This window comes from Macaca fascicularis, chromosome 12, assembly GCF_037993035.2.
Source record: "Macaca fascicularis isolate 582-1 chromosome 12, T2T-MFA8v1.1".
In the NCBI taxonomy this organism is placed as follows: Eukaryota; Metazoa; Chordata; class Mammalia; order Primates; family Cercopithecidae; genus Macaca; species Macaca fascicularis.
The window spans coordinates 104,563,153-104,576,461 of NC_088386.1; positions in this window are offsets into that span (position 1 = coordinate 104,563,153).

A 13,309-nucleotide genomic window follows, 5' to 3' on the forward strand; every position below is an offset into this window, starting at 1 on the left:
AAATGGCTCCCATTTGCTAGGATAAGAGGTAAGATGGAGAACGGCATAGAGAGATAGGAATGTATATGTACCAGACTTCTCTGGAGCAGATGACACAGATTTCCAATTCATGGATTTGCTCATGGCTCAGCCTCTCTGTGGCCATTAGCTCTTAGCAAAGGAGGACACATGTATGATAGACTGTACTTCCTAGCACACATTATTTCCATGTTTATTTCTTTCCTGGGTAACTTGGTGTATTAGTCTGTCTTCATGTTGCTGATAAAGACATACCCAAGTCTGGGAATAAGAAGAGGTTTTAATGGACTTACAGTTCCACGTGGCTGCGGAGGCCTCACAATCATGGCAGAAGGTAAAGACGTCTCACATGGTGGCAGACAAGAGGAGAGAGGTTGTGCAGGGAAACTCCTGTTTTTAAAACCATCAGATCTCATGAGACTTGCTCACAATCATGAAAATAGCATGAGAAACACTGACCCCCACAATTCAATGACCTCCCAATGACCTCCCATTGGCCTGGTATCAGAGTTGTACATGATCACTTTTGCCATATTCTATTAACCAAAACAAGTCACAAGGCCAGGGCTAATTCAGCAAGTGGGGAAATGGACTGTATTTGTTGATGGGAGGAGTTGGAAAGTTACAAGGCAAGGACATATAAATACAGTGAGAAGAACAGTTGCAGTCATATTAGCAAATAATCTACTACACATATCAAAAGGGCAAGCACTTTTACTTCTGAAAAAGAAATCGTTAAGTCTAGGCATCTATAACCCACAGAAGACATATGAAAAAAGTTATATGTATAAAATTATTCATCGGAACACTATTTATTGCCTTCTAGCAAAAGAGGAAGCCACCCAACAGTCCATTAACAGTGAAGTGATTCCATAAACTACGGTGCATCCACACAATGGCATACTGAATAGGGGTATATCTGAAACAAAAGTGCCCAGGAGATGAATATTGTTGAAGCTATTCATTATGTTTTCCTCTCTGCTTTCATATATGTATGAAGTTTTTCATAATGAAAAGGAAAAATAAAAGGGCCTAATTTATTTTTTTCTATGACCAAATAGAAATAAAACGAAAAAATGAAATGAAATAGAAAGTGAACACCACTATTTAGTTTGTGTCAGAGGGTAATGCGATGTCTCCAAGAGGTAAGCTATTTACATCTCCAGCACTGTAAACAATTTAGCAGCATTCAAAAAATACTCATCAAAATTCCAGTTTTCTTGGCTGAGGGAGAGTTCTTTTAGTCAGTGAGGTTGACAGCGGCTCCCTAGGGGTACAAATGTTATAGGGAGGAAATAATTGCATGTTCAGAGTAAATACTCCCCAACTTTCTACAGCCTGCATCTTGTTAAATAAGCTACTTCAATGAAGTTTTAGAAACAGAAGCTGATCTAAAAAATATAGTTTTCCTTTTGACATTTGTTTTCTTTGCCTTTACAATATTAGCACTTTGTTCAAAAAATAAACTATTTATTAGGAACCCAAGTACCCAAAAGTTCAGGTTTTATTCTGAACGTGTTAGTAAATTGCCCATAGATTTTCCCAAAATAACCCTGATTGTCATACCTCAAGTTTCATAAAGAGCTGCTGTCATCCAATCATTTGACAAATATTTCCAACCACAGAAGTTGCTGGAAAACATCAAAGTTGCCATTTGTTTAAGGAGAAAAACATCTCCTCTTTGAGTCACTCTGTGTTTGGGTTGAGGAGCAGAACTCCGCTCTCATCCTACATTTGGAATGGAAATTTATTTTGAGGACTGGGTAAGGGCCTGTAGATATGTCAGACCAATCAATAGGGTTTGCCAAGTTATCCTTCTGGACCCAAAATGCTGAAAATCATCAGTTCTGGGGAGTCTCTAATCATATTCTACATTATTTGACTTGTTTTTGTAGTTATGAAGGAATACAATGAGCAGACCACAAGAAGGCTCATATTAAGGTGACACTGAGCTTTCTTAAACAGTTGCAATTGATTTCTTGACTTGCTATGCTATTGAAACTTCTAATGATTATCAGATTGTGTAGCTTCTTCTCAATGTTTATTTTCAGCTGAGTTGTCATTAAAATATTACTTTTTATTTGTTTATTTATTATTTATTTGTTTTTTTATTATACTTTAAGTTCTAGGGTACATGTGCACAACGTGCAGGTTTGTTACGAGGGTATACATGTGCCATGTTGGTGTGCTGCATCCATTAACTCGTTATTTACATTAGGTATATCTCCTAATGCTATCCCTCCCTCCTCCCCGCACCCCACAACATCACCCAGTGCATGATGTTCCCCTTCCTGTGTCCAAGTGTTCTCATTGTTTAATTCCCACCTGTTAGTGAGAACATGTAGTGTTTGGTTTTTTGTCCTTGTGATAGTTTGCTGAGAATGATGGTTTCCAGCTGCATCTATGTCCCTACAAAGGACATGAACTCATCCTTTTTTTATGACTGCATAGTATTCCATGTTGTATATGTGCCACATGATCTTAATCCAGTCTAGCATTGATGGACATTTGGGTTGGTTACAAGTCTTTGGTATTGTGAATAGTGCAGCAATACACATATGTGTGCCTGTGTCTTTATAGCAGCGTGATTTATAATCCTTTGGGTATATACCCAGTAATGGGATGGGTGGGTCAAATGGTATTTCTAGTTTTAGATCCTTGAGGAATCACCACACTGTCTTCCACAGTGGTTGAACTAAATTACAGTCCCACCAACAGTGTAAAAGTATTCCTATTTCTCCACATCCTCTCCAGCATCTGTTGTTTCCTGACTTTTTAATGATCGCCATTCTAACTGGTATGAGATGGTATCTCATTGTGGTTTTGATTTGCATTTCTCTGATGGTCAGTGACACTGAGCATTTTTTTCATGTATCTATTGGCTGCATAAATGTCTTCTTTTGAGAAGTGTCTGTTCATATCCCTTGCCCACTTTTTGATGGGGTTGCTTGTTTTTTTCTTGTAAATTTGTTTGAGTTCTTTGTAGGTTCTGGATATTAGCCCTTTGTCAGATGAGTAGATTGCAAAAATTTTCTCCCATCCTGTAGGTTGCCTGTTCACTCTGATGGTAGTGTCTTTTGCTGTGTAGAATCTCTTTAGTTTAATTAGATCCCATATGTCAATTTTGGCTTTTGTTGCCGTTGCTTTTGGTGTTTTAGACATGAAGTCCTTGCCCATGCCTATGTCCTGAATAGTATTGCCTAGGTTTTCTTCTAGGGTTTTTATGGTGTTAGGTCTAACATTTAAGTCTCTAATCCATCTTGAATTAATCTTCGTATAAGGTGTAAGGAAGGGATCCAGTTTCAGCTTTGTACATATGGCTAGCCAGTTTTTCCAGCACCATTTATTAAGTAGGGAATCCTTTCCTCATTTCTTCTTTTTGTCCAGTTTGTCAAAGATCAGATGGTTGTAGATGTGTTGTATTATTTCTGAGGGCTCTGTTCTGTTCCATTGGTCTTTATCTCTGTTTTGGTACCAGTACCATGCTGTTTTGGTTACTGTAGCCTTGTAGTATAGTTTGAAGTGAGGTAGCGTGATGCCTCCAGCTTTGTTCTTTTGGCTTAGGATTGTCTTGGCAATGTGGGGCCTTTTTTGGTTCCATATGAACTTTCACAAACTTGCCTCTGTGACTGAGGCATCTTTCTTGATTATGGTGAATTCTTTAACACACAGATGACCAATTAGCAACTCTCATATTTAGAAAAATTACTTGCATAGTTAAGAATTTTCAATTAGAATTTTAAAGTGGTATATGCATTCTTCAGTTAGTCACAGGCAATATTTCTCCCTATTAATTTCATACATTTCACCTATTGATTTCATAATTTCTATTGCCTTTGTAATCTCTGAAGGCATTTGACCTGTTTGACTTAGATTAAATAAAACAGTCTTCAGAAAATGACAGAACAGAATGTAACTATCTGTTGTTTTATCTTATTCTAACTTATCAGCCTTGCTTCTTCACCTAAGCTAGGGAGCACATTTTAGCTACTCTTGGTTATATGTAATTTGAATACTTATATTCCATTTTATTTCAACATTTATTTGGTGTAATCTGTCTTCTCTCAAAGATACAGTGAACTCAAACAATGATTTTACACCACTATTTTCTTTCTTTCTTTGTCTTTGATCATCAAAAACCCAAGATCAAATTTCTTTACCCCAGGATGCCTTGAGAATGTTTCAAGAGAAAACATTATTGTTAGAAAATTTATTATTTATTTATTTTTTTGGAGATAGCTTCAATGATTATCAAACAAGTTAAAAAATCATAAAATAGAACCTGATGTTTATCAGTTGTTCGAACACAATTTGCCACACTCTTATGGTGTGAGTGGCCTTTTTGACCTGAGGCCACTCTTTATTTTGAACATTTTATTTCCTGGAGGGATTGTGGATGAAAAACAGTTTCATTATTTTAGAACCCAACACATCCTGGTTTCTATCTATTTCCTATAAATTCTGATCGAAAGCAAACTAAATAGTTTTTCTTCTTTTCTTTTTTTGAGTAATTTCTTATACATAGTTGTCATATGTTGTTATTTTCTAGGAGCTGCACTCAAGAAGAAAACAGGGGACACCCACCAGTCAGAAGCCACACCATTTGGCATGTTTGACAGTCTGCCTGGGAAATTCCTTAACTAGATCCATAAGTTCATCAGATATATTTTATATTGTCCACACTCTACAGGTTATAGTGTTTTTAAGCCTTTTGTCATTATGTAACATGGGTCATCTTTTCTTTTTCATTTTTTTTTTTTTTTTTTAACGACAATAAATCCCTCACTGTCTTTAAACTCTTACCGTCTGTCTTCTCAAGAGCTTTGCAACTTCTGATGGCTGGTAGTCACAAAGTCACAAAGTCAATGCCACATTGTTTTAATTTTGTGTTATGGCAGTGTCCCACTTTCAGGTGTCAAATTCCATTCTAGTGCTCTCTCACTACTTCATTGCTAGCTTCAAAACAAACCACCTCAAACACGGTAGCTTTAAACAACATCTATTTTACTATAGCTCACTGTTTTGTTGGTAGGAATTTGGGCAGTCGTGCTTGGGTGATTCTTCTGTTCCACATGGCACCAACAGTTGTCACATGTTAATATTCAACTGGCAAATGTACTGGTTTGGAGGGTGTGGAACCTTGTCAGGATAGATGAAAGACTGGGCTCAGCTGGGACAGTCAAACCAAAGACCTACATGTGACATCTTTGGCATTGTCGTTTCAGGACTGATATGGCAGTCCAAGAGCAAGTGTTCCAGAGAACAAGGTGGAGGCTTTGTGCCCTTTTATCATCTCCCTGTAGGGTGTGTGTGTGGAGAGGGAAGAATGAAGAGAGTCGAGTTGATGGATATGAACATACTGTTAGGTAAAACGGAAAAAGTTTAATGTTTGATAGCAGAATAGGGTGACTATCACTAACAACATTGTGTACTGTGTATTTCAAAATAGCTAGAAGTGAGGACTTGGAATGGTCCCAACAGGTAGAATGGATAAATGTCCTAGGTGATGGGTGATGTATATCCTTAAATATCCTGACTTGATCACTGCATATTCTATGCATGTAACAAAATATCACAAGTATCCAATAAATATGTACACATATTATGTATCAATAAAAATTTAAAAAAGATATTCTGACATTAATACAGAGTGGGGTAAAGGGGGATTTTTTTTTTTTTTTTTTTCTGAGACTCACTCTGTCACCCAGGCTGGAGTGCAGGGGCTCCATCTCTACTCACTGCCCTCCCTGGTTCAAGCGATTCTCTTTTCTCAGCCTCCCAGGTAGCTGGGATTACAGGAGCCTGCCACACGGCCAGCTAATTTTTGTATTTTTTTAGTAGTGATGGGGTTTCACCATGTTGGCCAGGCTGGTCCCAAACTCCGGACCTCCAGTGATCCACCTGCCTCGGCCTCTTGAAGTGCTGGGATTACAGGCATGAACCACTGTGCCCGACTGAGAACAACTTTTTAAAAGAGAAGTATATGAGTTTTCATTCTGTTTCATACTTACTGAGCTATTTTTACCAAAATATCAAAATGTAACAAATATCAACTCTCTGATTTCATATCATTTTACAGAATTAAGATAAAATCAAATCTCAATCCAGGGAACAGGGTTAATAATTGTAGAGTTTGGATTTTTTTTTTTTTTGCTATAAAAAACAAACTAATTATAACAGGCTTTATCCTTAATAAAATTAGTTAGGCCCAAGAGAAATAAAAATGTGAGAAAGCAAGAATTTCAGTGGAAGTCAAGTTGCTACAGGGCTCCCCACTTCTTTGAACTATTGGCATTTATGTTCTTAGAAGAGTCATCGCCAAGACACAGGCATCAGTGAGAATGTTAAAATATTTTTGAGGCCTAGGGAAAATGTATGCCAGTTAATTAACTTGTTTTTATCTGAGATTCTCTTATATGTTAAATTTAATAAGTTAAATAATTACATAAGGCAAGCTTCTCAAAAATAGAAGACTCCTTTTTAAAGAAGGGAAATAAAAATACTGAGCTTAGGTTAAAGTTAAATTAGCATCTAAATAAAGCACAAAAATTTAATCATATAAAACATTAGTATTATTGTACCAAGGATGTGGTGGCAGAGAATATTTTAAAATACATTGTACTACACTTGGGTGGGAGTTCTGCTGCTAATTTGCTGTATGACTCCAGGTAGCTCACATAAACTCTCTGGTTTCCCTCTCCACAAAATGAGGAGTTTTATCTATTTAAAGTTAAAGAACATCTTCAAGATATAAATATTTTATTATTTTAATTTATCACAAGAAAAATTTAAAATCAGCCATCAATATGAATATGCAGAGTGGTTTTATGAACTGTCTTTTAAAATGGAATAGGGCAAAAATCAAATATATTATGCTTGTTGATGTTTCTCAGACTTCCTGTCATTTTAACAAAGGGGTCACTCATCATGATGAAAATCACATTAATAGAAAAGTATTGTTCCTTAGAAAAATGTGTTTGAAAAGCTTTGTATCATTTTAATGGGTCTCAAAATAATTAACCTGCCTATTCTGTCAAGGATATGATATAGCTCCATGAATAATATTTTATTCTTTGTGAATATTTCCTTCCCAAGTTCTACCACAGTAAATATCTAATGTCTAAAATTTTTTCAAGTATTGCCTTGCAATCCTTCTTAAATAATTTCAACCTGAAAAGGTGTGCCTTATTTATCTATATCAGAATTAAATCACCATGATTACAAATTCCTTAATAGCAAAGGTCAAAAGAGAAGTTAAAATATTGTCCTTGTATTTTTAAAACTCAGAAGTTAAAATACTGTCCTTGTATTATTATTATTATTATTTTTTAAATTTATTTATTATTATTATACTTTAAGTTGTAGGGTACATGTGCATAACGTGCAGGTTTGTTACATATGTATACTTGTGCCATGTTGGTGTGCTGCACCCATCAACTCATCATGTAAACATCAGGTATAACTCCCAATGCAATCCCTCCCCCCTACCCCCTCCCCATGATAGGCCCCTGTGTGTGATGTTCCCCTTCCTGAGTCCAAGTGATCTTATTGTTCAGTTCCCACCTATGAGTGAGAACATGCGGTGTTTGGTTTTCTGTTCTTGTGGTAGTTTGCTAAGAATGATGGTTTCCAGCTGCATCCATGTCCCTACAAAGGACGCAAACTCATCCTTTTTGATGGCTGCATAGTATTCCATGGTGTATATGTGCCACATTTTCTTAATCCAATCTGTCACTGATGGACATTTGGGTTGATTCCAAGTCTTTGCTATTGTGAATAGTGCCGCAATAAACATACGTGTGCATGTGTCTTTATAGCAGCATAATTTATAATCCTTTGGGTATATACCCAGTAATGGGATGGCTGGGTCATATGGTACATCTAGTTCTAGATCCTTGAGGAATCGCCATACTGTTTTCCATAATGGTTGAACTAGTTTACAATCCCACCAACAGTGTAAAAGTGTTCGTATTTCTCCACATCCTCTCCAGCACCTGTTGTTTCCTGACTTTTTAATGATCGCCATTCTAACTGGTGTGAGATGGTATCTCATTGTGGTTTTGATTTGCATTTCTCTGATGGCCAGTGATGATGAGCATTTTTTCATGTGTCTGTTGGCTGTATGAATGTCTTCTTTTGAGAAATGTCTGTTCATATCCTTTGCCCACTTTTTGATGGGGTTGTTTGTTTTTTTCTTGTAAATTTGTTTGAGTTCTTTGTAGGTTCTAGATATTAGCCCTTTGTCAGATGAGTAGATTGCAAAAATTTTCTCCCATTCTGTAGGTTGCCTGTTCACTCTGATGGTAGTTTCTTTTGCTGTGCAGAAGCTCTTTAGTTTAATGAGATCCCATTTGTCAATTTTGGCTTTTGCTGCCGTTGCTTTTGGTGTTTTAGACATGAAGTCTTTGCCCATGCCTATGTCCTGAATGGTACTACCTAGGTTTTCCTCTAGGATTTTTATGGTATTAGGTCTAACATTTAAGTCTCTAATCCATCTTGAATTAATTTTCGTATAAGGAGTAAGGAAAGGATCCAATTTCAGCTTTCTACTTATGGCTAGCCAATTTTCCCAGCACCATTTATTAAATAGGGAATCCTTTCCCCATTTCTTGTTTCTCTCAGGTTTGTCAAAGATCAGATGGCTGCAGATGTGTGGTATTATTTCTGAGGACTCTGTTCTGTTCCATTGGTCTATATCTCTGTTTTGGTACCAGTACCATGCTGTTTTGGTTACTGTAGCCTTGTAGTATAGTTTGAAGTCAGGTAGCGTGATGCCTCCAGCTTTGTTCTTTTGACTTAGGATTGTCTTGGCAATGCGGGCTCTTTTTTGGTTCCATATGAACTTTAAAACAGTTTTTTCCAATTCTGTGAAGAAACTCATTGGTAGCTTGATGGGGATGGCATTGAATCTATAAATTACCTTGGGCAGTATGGCCATTTTCACGATATTGATTCTTCCTATCCATGAGCATGGTATGTTCTTCCATTTGTTTGTGTCCTCTTTGATTTCACTGAGCAGTGGTTTGTAGTTCTCCTTGAAGAGGTCCTTTACATCCCTTGTAAGTTGGATTCCTAGGTATTTTATTCTCTTTGAAGCAATTGTGAATGGAAGTTCATTCCTGATTTGGCTCTCTGTTCATCTGTTACTGGTGTATAAGAATGCTAGTGATTTTTGCACATTAATTTTGTATCCTGAGACTTTGCTGAAGTTGCTTATCAGCTTAAGGAGATTTTGGGCTGAGACAATGGGGTTTTCTAAATATACAATCATGTCATCTGCAAACAGGGACAGTTTGACTTCTTCTTTTCCTAACTGAATACCCTTGATTTCTTTCTCTTGCCTAATTGCCCTAGCCAGAACTTCCAACACTATGTTGAATAGGAGTGGTGAGACAGGGCATCCCTGTCTTGTGCCAGTTTTCAAAGGGAATGCTTCCAGTTTTTGCCCATTCAGTATGATATTGGCTGTGGGTTTGTCATAAATAGCTCTTATTATTTTGAGGTACGTTCCATCAATACCGAATTTATTGAGCGTTTTTAGCATGAAGGGCTGTTGAATTTTGTCAAAAGCCTTTTCTGCATCTATTGAGATAATCATGTGGTTCTTGTCTTTGGTTCTGTTTATATGCTGGATTATGTTTATTGATTTGCGAATGTTGAACCAGCCTTGCATCCCAGGGATGAAGCCCACTTGATCATGGTGGATAAGCTTTTTGATGTGTTGCTGAATCCGGTTTGCCAGGATTTTCTTGAGGATTTTTGCATCGATGTTCATCAGGGATATTGGTCTAAAATTCTCTTTTTTTGTTGTGTCTCTGCCAGGCTTTGGTATCAGGATGATGTTGGCCTCATAAAATGAGTTAGGGAGGATTCCCTCTTTTTCTATTGATTGGAATAGTTTCAGAAGGAATGGTACCAACTCCTCCTTGTACCTCTGGTAGAATTCGGCTGTGAATCCATCTGGTCCTGGACTTTTTTTGGTTGGTAGGCTATTAATTATTGCCTCAATTTCAGAGCCTGCTATTGGTCTATTCAGGGATTCAACTTCTTCCTGGTTTAGTCTTGGAAGAGTGTAAGTGTCCAGGAAATTATCCATTTCTTCTAGATTTTCCAGTTTATTTGCGTAGAGGTGTTTATAGTATTCTCTGATGGTAGTTTGTATTATGTGGGGTCGGTGGTGATATCCCCTTTATCATTTTTAATTGCGTCGATTTGATTCTTCTCTCTTTTCTTCTTTATTAGTCTTGCTAGTGGTCTGTCAATTTTGTTGATCTTTTCAAAAAACCAACTCCTGGATTCATTGATTTTTTGGAGAGTTTTTTGTGTCTCTATCTCCTTCAGTTCTGCTCTGATCTTAGTTATTTCTAGCCTTCTGCTAGCTTTCGAATGTGTTTGCTCTTGCTTCTCTAGTTCTTTTAATTGTGATGTTAGAGTGTCAATTTTAGATCTTTCCTGCTTTCTCTTGTGTGCATTTAGTGCTATAAATTTCCCTCTACACACTGCTTTAAATGTGTCCCAGAGATTCTGGTATGTTGTATCTTTGTTCTCATTGGTTTCAAAGAACATCTTTATTTCTGCCTTCATTTCGTTATGTACCCAGTAGTCATTCAGGAGCAGGTTGTTCAGTTTCCATGTAGTTGAGCGGTTTTGATTGAGTTTCTTAGTCCTGAGTTCTAGTTTGATTGCACTGTGGTCTGAGAGACAGTTTGTTATAATTTCTGTTCTTGTACATTTGCTGAGGAGTGCTTTACTTCCAATTATGTGGTCGATTTTGGAGTAAGTACGATGTGGTGCTGAGAAGAATGTATATTCTGTTGATTTGGGGTGGAGAGTTCTATAGATGTCTATTAGGTCTGCTTGCTGCAGAGATGAGTTCAATTCCTGGATATCCTTGTTAACTTTCTGTCTCGTTGATCTGTCTAATGTTGACAGTGGAGTGTTGAAGTCTCCCATTATTATTGTATGGGAGTCTAAGTCTCTTTGTAAGTCTCTAAGGACTTGCTTTATGAATCTGGGTGCTCCTGTATTGGGTGCATATATATTTAGGATAGTTAGCTCTTCCTGTTGAATTGATCCCTTTACCATTATGTAATGGCCTTCTTTGTCTCTTTTGATCTTCGATGGTTTAAAGTCTGTTTTATCAGAGACTAGTATTGCAACCCCCGCTTTTTTTTGTTCTCCATTTGCTTGGTAAATCTTCCTCCATCCCTTTATTTTGAGCCTATGTATGTCTCCGCGTGTGAGATGGGTCTCCTGAATACAGCAGACTGATGGGTCTTGACTCTTTATCCAGTTTGCCAGTCTGTGTCTTTAATTGGAGCATTTAGTCCATTTACATTTAAGGTTAAGATTGTTATATGTGAAGTTGATCCTGCCATTATGATATTAACTGGTTATTTTGCTCGTTAGTTGATGCAGTTTCTTCCTAGCCTCGATGGTCTTTACATTTTGGCATGTTTTTGCAATGGCTGGTACCGGTTGTTCCTTTCCATGTTTAGTGCTTCCTTCAGGGTCTCTTGTAAGGCAGGCCTAGTGGTGACAAATTCTCTAAGCATTTGCTTATCTGTAAAGGATTTTATTTCTCCTTCACTTATGAAACTTAGTTTGGCTGGATATGAAATTCTGGGTTTAAAATTCTTTTCTTTAAGAATGTTGAATATTGGCCCCCACTCTCTTCTGGCTTGTAGAGTTTCTGCCGAGAGATCTGCTGTTAGTCTGATGGGCTTCCCTTTGTGAGTAACCCGACCTTTCTCTCTGGCTGCCCTTAAGATTTTTTCCTTCATTTCAACTTTGGTGAATCTGGCAATTATGTGTCTTGGAGTTGCTCTTCTCGAGGAGTATCTTTGTGGCGTTCTCTGTATTTCCTGGATTTGAATGTTGGCCTGCCCTACTAGGTTGGGGAAGTTCTCCTGGATGATATCCTGAAGAGTGTTTTCCAACTTGGTTCCATCTTCCCCCTCACTTTCAGGCACCCCAATCAGACGTAGATTTGGTCTTTTTACATAATCCCATACTTCTTGCAGACTTTGTTCATTTCTTTTTCTTCTTTTTTCTTTTGGTTTCTCTTCTCGCTTCATTTCATTCATTTGATCCTCAATCGCAGATACTCTTTCTTCCAGTTGATCGAGTCGGTTACTGAAGCTTGTGCATTTGTCACGTATTTCTCGTGTCATGGTTTTCATCTCTTTCATTTCGTTTATGACCTTCTCTGCATTAATTACTCTAGCCATCAATTCTTCCACTTTTTTTTCAAGATTTTTAGTTTCTTTGCGCTGGGTACGTAATTCCTCCTTTAGCTCTGAGAAATTTGATGGACTGAAGCCTTCTTCTCTCATCTCGTCAAAGTCATTCTCCGTCCAGCTTTGATCCGTTGCTGGCGATGAGCTGCGCTCCTTTGCCGGGGAAGATGCGCTCTTATTTTTTGAATTTCCAGCTTTTCTGCCCTGCTTTTTCCCCATCTTTGTGGTTTTATCTGCCTCTGGTCTTTGATGATGGTGATGTACTGACGGGGTTTTGGTGTAGGTGTCCTTCCTGTTTGATAGTTTTCCTTCTAACAGTCAGGACCCTCAGCTGTAGGTCTGTTGGAGATTGCTTGAGGTCCACTCCAGACCCTGTTTGCCTGGGTATCAGCAGCAGAGGCTGCAGAAGATAGAATATTTCTGAACAGCGAGTGTACCTGTCTGATTCTTGCTTTGGAAGCTTCCTCTCAGGGGTGTACTCCACCCTGTGAGGTGTGGGGTGTCAGACTGCCCCTAGTGGGGATGTCTCCCAGTTAGGCTACTCAGGGGTCAGGGACCCACTTGAGCAGGGAGTCTGTCCCTTCTCAGATCTCAACCTCCGTGTTGGGAGATCCACTGCTCTCTTCAAAGCTGTCAGACAGAGTGATTTGCGTCTGCAGATGTTTCGGCTGTGTTTGTTATTGCCCTGTCCCCAGAGGTGGAGTCTACAGAGACAGGCAGGTTTCCTTGAGCTGCGGTGAGCTCCACCCAGTTCGAGCTTCCCAGCAGCTTTGTTTACCTACTTAAGCCTCAGCAATGGCGGGCGCCCCTCCCCCAGCCTCGCTGCTGCCTTGCGGGTAGATCACAGACTGCTGTGCTAGCAATGAGGGAGGCTCCGTGGGTGTGGGACCCTCCCGGCCCGGTGTGGGATATGATCTCCTGGTGTGCCTGTTTGCTTAAAGCGCAGTATTGGGGTGGGAGTTACCCAATTTTCCAGGTGTTGTGTGTCTCAGTTCCCCTGGCTAGGAAAAGGGATTCCCTTCCCCCTTGCGCTTCCCAGGTGAGGCAATGCC